We start from the raw sequence: 12,190 nt of genomic DNA, 5'->3' as shown, positions 1-12,190 counted from the left end.
ATATGTAGAGGCATCAGTATTAAAGGAGACATAATAGGCTCATTTTCAGGATCGTGATTTTACTATGGGTTACTGCTGGAATAGTTTTACATACTTAAAGGCTTAAAAAAAAACACATCAGTTTTCTTGTACTGTCCAGTGCTGCAGCACTGTATGCCTAAATAATGGCTAAAATCTGAAACGCTCTGTTTTAGCTCCTGTCTTGGCCCCCCTTCTGATTGGTCAGCTCACACACACCTGATCCAGCATTGCTAACAACAACAGAGCAGCTGTTCTAAATCAATTCTTACGTGCTAAACTATTTATTATACAAATGTACGACATGGTGATGCAGTGTGATGTCACAAAGTCACAGGGAAAAAAAGGCGGGACTACTGACGAGGCGTTTCAGGAGCAGTGTTTTCTGTGGGAGAAAGGAGCTTCAAGAACTAAAGGAAAGGAAACAACCAAAAAGTAAAACAGGTCTCATTTAAATTGAGACTGTATAATAACTACTTAAAAGTTCCTTGTAGTAGGTAACCTACATCAGTTGACCTTATTTTCACAACTCAACAAATTATTCAGCTTAAGTTCAGTTAACTCGTATTGTTAAGGCAACGCGGAAACTTGATTTTCTACATCAACAGTATGTGGTCTAATATGAGGGAAGCTTCATTTTATTATAACATTATACAAGTGTAATCCTGATTCTGGATGAGAAGTTGCTGAAAGGGCAGCTAGTTTACTGTAAGAGATCAAGTCATTCCTTCCTCTGTTCAGAAATGGGCCCATCAGATAGCCTGTAAAACTATACTGAGTGAGCTCGGACAAGGGCACTTTACTGCACGTCCTGCACTTCTCCCAGTCAATGTAATGGTCTTATAAATGGAATAATATAGCAGATCCGAGGTCTGTATTTGGGCATTTAATTTCAGGAAGCTCTGAGAGGCTCTGAGATCCTTTACACGAAGATACTGACGCAGCTTATAGACGAGGATTGTTCTCACCTAAAGGATCCCAGGCTGACATGTGTGTACCGAACAGCTTGTGATCTCACCTCAGTGTCAGTGAGATGGAGGCAGAGGCGTTGGCAGACGGAGACGATAATCAGACTCCACGCTCGCTGATTTTCAGACAAATTAAACGTCAGGGGAAAGCAGGGAGCGGGACCGCTGGGCTGCTTTGAAAAGCTGAGGCTATCATAAATTATTAATGGCTCCCCGTCACGGCCTCCCTCTCTTCATCCCTCGCTCTTTTCAACCATCCTGCTCTTCATCCATCTCTCCCTCTTGGCTCCTCAATGTTGATCGCACTTTTTCTTTACTTTGTTCTTCTCCCTCTCTCTCCCTCTGTCCTTTCTCCCTTTGTCCTTAATTTATGTTTCTGCCTCCTTCCTTCTCAATGCCAATCACCTTTTCTATTCATCCCTCCTTCCTCCCTCCTTTGTCTTCAGTCCATATCTGTCTTCCCTCCCTCTGTTCTCCCCCTCCTCCCTGCCTCCCTTTTGACTTCACTGATTTTCATCCCTCCCATCCAGCTGCTCTTCATTACCTCTTCCCTCCTTAATCTTGATCACTTTCTGCGTATCCCTCCTTCCTTTGCTTTACATCCTCCATCTCTCCATCCCGTCCTCCTTCTCTTTATCCCCTCTTGTCTCCTGTTTCCTCTTTGTTTTTCCTTGTTTCTCACCTTCTCCCCCCCCTCCTCTCCTCGACCCTTTATCCTCTGTCCTCTCCAGGTCTTATTTATCATGCCCCCCTACTGTCTTCCCTCCTCCTTTCATCATTTTTGAGTGGACACCACATTCAGAACGGACTTCGGTGAACACACTTCAGATACCTTCTGAAGTAAAGTCAAAATGTTATTCGAGTAGGGGTACAAAAGCATTAGCATCAAAATATACTTATAGATATAATATGTAAGCCAAGTTTACTCAAAGTGACGCTGTGTTACATTTGGTTGCCTGTCACTATAACTTCCGCGAGAGAGTCAGGAAATGACGAAACAGAACGTGAATAAAACTTAAGAAAAACGACCTCGCCCTTAAACATTTCTGCGTGAATGACATAGGTAGAGGTTTCCTTCATGTTGTTATATATACTGTTTTTTCAGTTTAGCACCTACCTTTAACTCTTTTGCCATGGGGGTGCTGGAGCAGCCATTTTGTTTCCCTTTCTTTTCTCTCATTTCTGAGCAGTTTATTTAGTGTAAACTGTTGTTTTATTTCCTCTCATGACTGGCTGTTATTTTACCCTGGGCTTCTATATTTCTATCTCTGGCCGTACACTAATCAGAAACCAGACGAACTGACTCCTCCTTTATGTTACTCCCCTCTCTTCTAGTTTGCACTGGATGAAGACATTAAGAGGTTCGTCTGGGGTAATGCTGAATTGTCCCATATTGGCCTTTAACCTCCTGTCAAAAGGCCGCTATCATGTCATGTCATAAAAAGAAAATCCCGATTGTGTATCAATCCTAATGCTGTACAAGTACTCTAAGCTTGGTGCACATTTAGCACTCATTTTTTTGCTGAGTGACCTGAAATGACCGTTGAGCCTGCAGCACTGCATCATGCAGAAAGAGACAGATTTCTGTGCCACCCCAAAGAGAAAACTGGTCTAAGTCTGGCCACCGCTGTGAGACTTGTTTGGCTCCACCTATGTTTTTGCATCAATCACCTTTTGTCATGTCCTCTCTCTGCCCTTCAGTGCCTTTGTCCTATCCCGCTTCATCTATTGTTCCTCCTCCATCTACATTCATCCTCCTGAAGAATTTTTAATGCCAAAAAATGATACGTCACAATTTTTGGTGTCACCCCCTTTTAATATTAAACTGAAGACGTAGCTGTCCAAAAACTATCCATCACTTCGTTTATAAGTCAGTAACATGAATAATGGCTTAAAAGTTGACATTGGGGATTGATGCTTTTTAATTTCTTGATTAAAAACAGCAGGTAAAACTTGAATTCTGTTGTGGGTACAGATATAAAAAACCTATAGCTTTACAATGAGAGTTCATCAAGTCACATCATCACTAATTACATCCCTGCCAGCCTGGACTTTCACCAGCTTTCAGAACCAAAAGATCCGCAAAGAATGTCATATCTACTGTCCTTCACTCAGTCTTCAGACACCTGGAGAATAACTACCTATATCAGAATGATTGACTCCAGCTCAGCATCACCTGTGAGGCTGTTTGGAAAACTTCACACTGAGGTGAAGCAGATTGAACAGTTTAAGGTTCCTTGGAATTACCATCACTGAGAACACATCTTGGTCGTCAACACCAGAAACTTAGGGGCTAAAGGCTGAATTCAAGAGCCAAATTATGGTGAACTTTTACAGAGGAGCGATAATTTCCCCCTTGTGGGATTAAAATAGTATAATAAAATAAAAAGCATCCTGACTGGAAACATCACAAACTGGCATGGTTTGTGCACGGCCCAGACCAGCAAGGCTCTACAGGTGATTAAAACCACCCAGAGCATCACTGGTACCCATCTACAGAGCATCAGTGATATGCCGTCACTCCTGCTGTCTGATACAGAAGTAACCCCTGCCATACCACCAGACTACAGAACAGCTTCATTCCTCAGGCTGTGAATGCCATTTGCACATTTGTTTTTAAACTCTTGTGTTTTAAATGACAATAAATCGACCTTGTAACCTTGTACTGTCGAAAGGAGGTGTTTTAATTACAAATTTTCGATCCACTCCATCCTGCCAATCCACTCCTCCCTCTGTTTTGCAGCCTGAGACGCAGAAGTTTGTAAACTTCCTGCTGCAAGTCGACAAGAGAGGGAGCGGTGAGGGAGCAGATTGATAGATAGGAGTTTGATGGATTCCACTGAACAGACGGAACAGCTGCAAAGCCCTGAAGTGGCCGTCCATCGTCAAACTTGTGTGAGCAAGCTGAGACAGGATTTGTAATGGGCCTATTCGCCAGATTTAAAGCTAGAGCTTCAACCAACGGTGGTAAAAAAAAGATTCATTCAAAATTCTACAGGGGGAAAATGGACTCGACCAAATATTATTTGAAAGTGCAGGCTTCCTTATTACAGTGGATAAAATATGAGAGAATTCTAGTAAAAATGCTGCGAGCCATCGTACAGGCGAGGAGATAATTTTTCACAGTATTGTAATGGTCTATAACTGCTTGTAATGCTCTCTGTCTTGTGCTTTCATTCACACACACACACACAGACACACACACACACACACACACACACACACAAGCATGCACCTCGACCAGCAACCCCGGCGAGCTGCAATAAAGGCGGCGCTGATAATTATGATAATGAATCTAGCTTCTGTCTGCCGTCTATTGTCACCTGGTAATGAGTTTGTCCCGAAGGTCACTGCTGTAATAGCTCATTAGCAACGCTGGCTAATGCTGCTCTATGATGTAGCCCACAATTGCCTGAGGTGCATTGGTCAGCCAGGCTATTTGTTTGCTGTAGTGGCTAAATCGCTGCTCCACTGGCCTGTCTTTCACCATTGATCAGAGTGGGTTTCATTACCGCTGAAGGACAATGTGGCCGCGTGTGTTTGTGTCTGAGTGTGTATGAGTGCCTTTGTTTGCTTCTGTTTGTGGTGCTACATGTTCATGAATGCCTGCACATCCATTCATGCGTGTTCTGCAGTGTATTCAGTGTGTGAAGATTGTATCTGTTTTATGTTTCTTTATCCTGTTTGTGTGTGTGTTCATGTTGTAACTCATACCTAAAAGACTTAACTGGTTGATTGTCAGCGTCTCCAAAAACGACCATGTACTGTAGCACTGTTCTCAAAACAGCATGACCGTTCACAGTGGCCGTTGTATGGTCGCAGTTTGGTTAGAAATCTGGCAAAAGCAAGAAATCTGCTTAGTAAGATTTAGGATTACATCATTGTTTGGGTTGAAATCACTAAGTAACTTCTGAAACTTCAGTTACAAACATAACTGCGGTACATAAGTAACTTACGTTGCATTATATACGTGACATTACTAAAGAAGTCACCATTGACTTCCGGTTTCACAATGGACAGTGGTCTCCCGAATGAGAGTCCTGTGCTTGTTTAACCCCACCATCCATTACCAACCTCCTCCCTCTACGGACTTCCCCCTCTTCATACACTCCTCCCTTGCTTCCTACTTTGCAGCTGTAATGATTACTTCAGCCACAAGAGGTTGCTGCCTTACAACAAATGGCAATATTGAAGAAAAAACATTTAAAAAACAACACACTAACATTTAACATTTAATAAAACACTTAAATATGTTTCAGTTTTTACAACAATGTTTCAGAAAATATGACAATCAAGAAAATAAAGGTTCAGAAAACACTGCATATGTTTCAGAAAATACAATATTTAAGAGAAATCCACACTTTTATTCAAGGTTTGTTTAATTTTGGCCTGATTCTCTGTCCTATGTGTAGTGTGTATGTTCATGAGTGCATGAGCATGAAAGTGTGTGTGTCTTCTAATATGACCAATACTCGGCACACAGCACTGGCTCATTAGCTCGGAGCAGATGGATGTCCCCGGTCACTGTATTTTCCCGTAGACAAACTCTTACCATTGCTGCCCATGGGGCATCCTAATATAAATGAATTGGCCCCAGCAGGTTCTTGCACAGGCACTTGGCAGCCCACCGATAACACATTTGCTCTCTAATGCAGGCCTTATTTCTCAGCCTGGGACCCATATGACAAATTCTGGGACCAAGGCTCAGGAAAACATATCGCTAATTTTGCCATAGGTCATTTTGTGTTTGCCTAGACACAGTGAACAGACAAGGGGGAGTCCAACTAAATCTTGTGAAATGTGATTAAATGTCGAGGATATATGTATCAACATAATCCTGTCAGGTATTATAGTTATAGTTCTGGCCCTGAAATAAATTATAGACTTACTTTTGCTGGGTGCCTGCAGGAAAAATAAAATTAGGTTTCGTGACTGTTAGAGTGTCAGAGAGTGTGTTATCATTGTACTATTTCATTCAGACTTTGTTTATTCATGTAAACATCAATCAGAATAAAAAGTCTACAGCTGTGCAGCTATGTAGTTAGGCACAGTGGTGCTTTGAGCTAAATGCTACTGTCAGCAAGCTGACGTTTAACAAGTATGTTTAGCATGTTGACCACGCCTGTACTGTATTATTATATACATGAGATAATGATACAAATTTTGTAAACTATATAAATGCAAGTCTATTTAACACAACAGTTGTTGAGATACTTCAGTCTGAAACAAAGGACCAACAGACTAACAGATCAACAAGGCTGTCTCTGGAACCATGCAGCTATTGGGGCTAGTAATTTGGATCAAAGCATTTAAAACCATTTTAATGGGCTAGTTTATGCAATCATGTGTTTCACAAAGTGGTGAACCTCACTCCATCCTTTGTTGTGAATGACTTTTCGAGGATGCCCCTTTTCGTCACTTATTATCAACAAACCTGTTTACCTGTGGAATGCTCCAAACAGGTGTTGAGGTTGTGAGCTTTCCCCAAACACATCCTCATACCTAGACGACTGAATAGGTCAGTTGCCAGTGACCCCCAAAACATATATCACTGCTCCCAACACAGCATGACCGTTGCAGCATACCAGTGACAGGCATGACGGACTTTCATCGTACGGTCGGAGTTTGGTGAACTCCTCTCTAAGTGGACTTTGTCACTCTTTATACTACTTCGCCTGACTTCCTCCTTTGCTGCTGTAATAATTACAACGGGCACTAGAAGTCGCTTCCTAACAAGAAACGTCAAGAGTCGTATGCTTTTGCTTTATATGCTGCTTTTACAATTGACCTACAGCATATTGTCATTTTTCTGATGAGGCTGACTCTCCTGGTCTGTTGTTGCTCCTGTCCCAGCTTGTTTGAAGCATACAATTCAGAATAAGCATATATTTCCAAAAATCAATGAACTTGATGAGGTAAGACATTAAATATTTTGTCTTTGTACTGTTTTCAAATAGTGAAAAAGCAAATTATCACATTCAGTTTAATTTTGTTTTACACAGCGTCCCAACTTTCTTTCTTAATCTGAGTTGTATCAGTCTGTAGATAAACAGCATGTTCTTCTGAAAATGTATTATGCATAATAAAGGTATAATTATTTGTTAACAATTCAGCATGTTTCATGATTAAACAGGAATGTGTGAATGTGAGGTCCTACAGAATATGCCTCGCCTACTCTCTACGTGCTCAATGTCAAATTTGAAGAAAAGGAGAGATAAAAAACATAGTGACCATAAAAGTCAATGAAATTGGATTGCATTCAGCCATTTTGCACCCAGAATATGTGTCACAGTTTAATGAGTCAGTCAGCCATTTTGGCTTCTGGAGACATGACTTAATCAGTCAATTAGAGCGGCGGTTGATTAATATGACTGGACTGGGAGCAACCGCAGCCAAGAGAGAAATGGGCCGGTGAATGAATAATCACCACTGGAGTGCTGGAGCGAAGCTGCGTGAGTCATAATCATCAAAGATTAAAGGGGAAATAAACTCAAACTTTAAATATGGTCCTGGCTCACAGTTTCTGATAATGATGATCCATGGGCCATTTTTCTGAATGAGTGCAGAAGAGAAAAAGTTCAAAGACAGTTATTTGCCAGTTGAACAATAAGGATACCTCTGGGGGCTATAAGGAACAAAGTAATGAATAGAAAAGTACTGGCTATAATTCACACTCTCCTTTCAAGAGGCTGAGTAGCCCTAAGACGCCAGAAAACGGAATCGTATGTTTTAATAATCAATATTTTATATGATACAAAGTAATTTTCATTTCCTTTCAGCTCCTTTTTGGTCATACTCGAACCAGGATATATCATCATTGAGCTGCTGCTTTGGAAGTGCTATTAGACTATCAAAACTGATCGATTACTCGGGCTGCCTCTGGGGCAGCAATGCTGTGAAATTCAATAGCTAAAATGTAATACCGGAACTTTGTCACAACTTTCATATTTTTCAAACAGTAAGTTATTGCATAAGGGGCTGATATTGCATCTGTTGCTGCCCTGTGTGAGCTGATGTCATTTAAGGACAAGTGATGAAAGAATGATTTCAGTCTGCTGTCTCAGTTCTAATAATGTCAACCAGAAGAACTGAGCATCAGAACATGCTCTTATTATTATACAGTCATATTGATGCTATATTCATGTGCTGACAACAGAAGGAGGAAATACCTTATGACGGGTTAAAACCAAGTCATTTCTGTGTCTAAAGCTAACCAAACAGCACCTATTTGACAATGTAAATGACATTCAAAATGGCAGACTATGTCATAATTTGTACTGTTTGTCAGCAAGCTTTATTTTGAAAGTCTAACCAGACAGTGTATAATACATATTATTACTTGACAACGGAGCCCCTTCACCTGCAAAACTGAGTTTAGGGGTAGCTGGAGTGTCATAGTTTGCAGCTTAAGGCCACTTGCATCTTATTACATGCAAGAAGAAGCAAAACAGGAGTCACATGCTTTAAGCCAGGGGTGCCCAGTACGTCGATCACGATCGACCAGTAGATCGCAAAGGTTTTGCGGGTAGATCGCAAAGCGAAATCGAATCTATGCCACCTGATTGATGCCAGTCTGACATCTCTTCTTGTATGGGTCACGCATCACGTGTCACGGGTCACCATGCATTCGCAAACTCGCTAACTACTGCAAAACTCCAGCGAGCTAAGTGACCTACTAAAGAAGGGATATAAAAAATGCACTACTTCCATGCAGAATGGGAGAAGGACTCTTTTTTCACGATGTCATATTCGAAGTGCGTTTGTCTGATTTGTCAATCTATCATTGCTATTCCAAAGAAGGGAAATGGGGAGAGGACGACACTGACTTCCCTCCGAAAAGCGAGCTGAGAGAGAGAAAGGTGAGGGAACTAAAATCACAGTTAATCGGACAGCAGTCATTTGATGTCCTCGGACCTTACTACCACCCCGGGCCCACTCCCCTCCCGGCTACGCGCTGTGTGACCCCACGGAGGTCCTGCGAGCTATAGCCACCAACTACTGTTACCTGGAAACCTCAGGCACATGCACACACACACACACACACACACACACACACACACACACACACACACACACACACACACACACACACAGACACACACACACACACACACACATAAATGTATTGAATATTCCAATTACTCCTGTTGCTTGTGTGCAATATTGGACATCACTGTTTGTCACCTATGTGCATTACTGCTGTCTATTTGTATGTGCAATACCAAGGGTAACATTACTCTCTCAATATCAGTTATGCATTGTGTTATATAAAGTATACTCAGTATATGTATATATAAATAGATGTTTAGTATTTTTTAAGTAGGTAGATCATTTTGACCTGGTCATTTTAAAAGCAGTTCGCAAGCCAAAAAAGTGTGGGCACCCCTGCTTTAAGCCAACCATTTATTAGAAGTAAACTCTTTAATCATAAGAAGCCCGGATAAGTTGTGAGCTACAGGCAAAAAATATTTTGATTGCTTAATTTCTTAAACTGCAATTATTAATTCCTACATTGACAGTAACAGCTCTTTGCACCACAGAAGAAGCTGTAAAAGTAGTCACAAAGGCTCAGGGCAAGATTGCTGCAATGCAAGGTCACTGAATGATGCTTCAATTGTGTTTTAAAATCAGGTTTGCTTTCACTTTTCTCTCTTTATTTGAAGTTTGAGCTATGTGAATTCATGTTGGCCTCGAAAAAGAAGTGAAAAAATGACAACTTTAAAAAGTTTCCATTTAATAAAAAGCATATTTAACTTGACAAATGGCCTTGTCCCAGATATAATGAATTGAAATAAACTCGTAATATAAATGAAATCTAAATTGTAATGGCAGAGAAACTATGCGAGCCGAGCAGAACAACTTTTGCACATACACATACACACAGTCTGTTACATCTGCTCTGTTGTTTTTATGATGAATCTGTTTGATCTGTTTGTTTGCTTAGTTGATTTAACATAAATTTAAAAGCCTAACGAAAGATGTTGGCTGCAAATTAGCTTCAGCTAGACACACTAAACATCTGCGCATTACATCTTTTTGGTTTATAACGAGGTCAAGTTAGTTCAGACGAGGTAATTGGAATTCAGAGTAAGAAATCAGAATGCCTGATAAAAATGACGTGACTCAGGCACAAATGTGACGAGATAATTTTTTAAAATTTCATTCACGTTACATTTAGTCACGTACGCCAGCTTCCTGTGACAGGTGACTATATTTCTCTGGCTCTGAACATGTTGGAAACATTATGGAGATTTAGTACATAAGTACATAACTCAACAAAATAAGAAAGAGTCAGTTGTTTTAGATATTTAAATGTAGAATTCTTACATATTACTTCTTTAAATGTTTCATGCTTTTTCTTTATCTCTGTTTTATCTACTGATTATACCAATACCTGTGACTGCGGGCCACATTAAGGCCTCTGAATGACATGATCAGATCAAATACTTTACCCGTACCAAGGAAAATCGGTTAAAATTTGAAGAAAAACAATGATCCTCTGAGACCGTGCACAAGAACAAGAAAATTAATAAAGTGTCAGAGAAAACAGTGAGCTCTTTCCAGCGTAGCAGCCGCATTCCCAGAGGAAAGAGTCATGTATGCCGAACAATAATAAGCATTGGATAATTCCACCGTGAAGGAAAATAAGTGTAAAAAGTGTTTTCATCGCAGAGCCTTGGACCAACTCCAACCTCATCAGAGGGGCAAATTTATTTCGGAGTCAGAAATGCATTGGCTTTAATTTCACGCTGCACGCATTTCGATACCAGCAAGAGGGTGGAAAAAGGGAGGCACACGGAGAGAGACAAAGAGGAAGAGAGAGAATATATGAAGTTTAATTTTCTGCCAAAAGTCACCATACCAAAGAGAATTAAAGTCGATACTCTTACAAACAAAGGAGGGAGCGAGGGAAAATAAGATAAGGCAACAGGGAAGGGTTTATATTGAGGTTATGTAAATTCAAGGGAGGTAATTGGAATTTTGTTTCGGAAATAATTGAATTCATACAGTGTTTGATGTTTGTCTTTAGCTGTGCGCAACTGATCGGCACAAATGCTGCCGTGCTTTTAAAAGTTCTTCATTTTATTTCCGGGAGTGGAGTCAAAGAGAGGTTATGAACACAAGGAAAAGGCTGCGTTGATGCTGTTATTGCTGTAGTTACGGCTCCTTGTGGACGGTGAAATGAGGGGACAAAGGAGAAAAGCACTTGTACACCACAATACGCCCGTGGTTGGAAATGAAATGTTTACCTCCAACGCTTTTCATATTGAACATCAGAAAAAATAATAATGATGTTTGAAGAGCTTTTGCCTCTTGGTGCTTCACTTTTTGCCCCTTCCAGCATAATCCCACTTTGCAGGTAACACCCTACATCACTCTACATTTGTAAAGACTAAAGACTGCATAATGACAATGGCTGCTGATAGACAGTCCTATTATGATTAACATTTGAATCCAACCAGCTCAAAATGAGGCGTGTCACTGCTGACACACAGCTCACAGCTTCACAACACAGAGAGTTATAAAACAGAACAACTTGATAATATCATGTCCTGTAGGTTTTATTAACTTGGAGGATAGCTTGAATATCCATCCATCGTTATCTTTAAGCGCTTATCCTTTGGAGGATCGCGGGGAGATGGAGCTCATCCCAGCTATCATTGGGTGTGAGCCAGGTTACCTCATCAGGTCAAATAATTAATTTGCCTATTACTTTGATTTATGACTACTGCAAAACTATAATGACATTCTTCTCAGCCTCAGTTGCAATTTGTGTTCAGTGCTAATTAGCAAAGGTTGGCATTTTAACATGCTTAACCAAAATGGAGAACATGTTAAACATCTGTAAAACATTTGCATATTAGCATTGTCATTGTGCAGGTAAAAGCAAAATGCAATCAAGCAATGGAAATAAATAATTACACGTGACTGGAATGTCTCCTGAATGTTTCTCAAATGAACACATGAAACACACATTATATTTCCATCATGTCCATACAGACTTTTAAACTGAGCTGAATCAAAGCACATGCCTGGGCCTCCTTGCTAGTTGGGTGCCTGGACAAAGGGAAAGGAACATAAAGTGCCTACACTAAATATTGTTTAACATATATTTCAAAATATTAAAAAAAATATCTTCATATCTAAAAAATGTCACATCTTAAACTTGATGTCAGTGTTTACATTATATTTATTTATACACA

This window comes from Pagrus pagrus (genome assembly GCF_965226575.1).
Source record: "Pagrus pagrus genome assembly, chromosome: 11".
In the NCBI taxonomy this organism is placed as follows: domain Eukaryota; kingdom Metazoa; phylum Chordata; class Actinopteri; order Spariformes; family Sparidae; genus Pagrus; species Pagrus pagrus.
Note: the sequence above shows the minus strand (reverse complement) of the source record.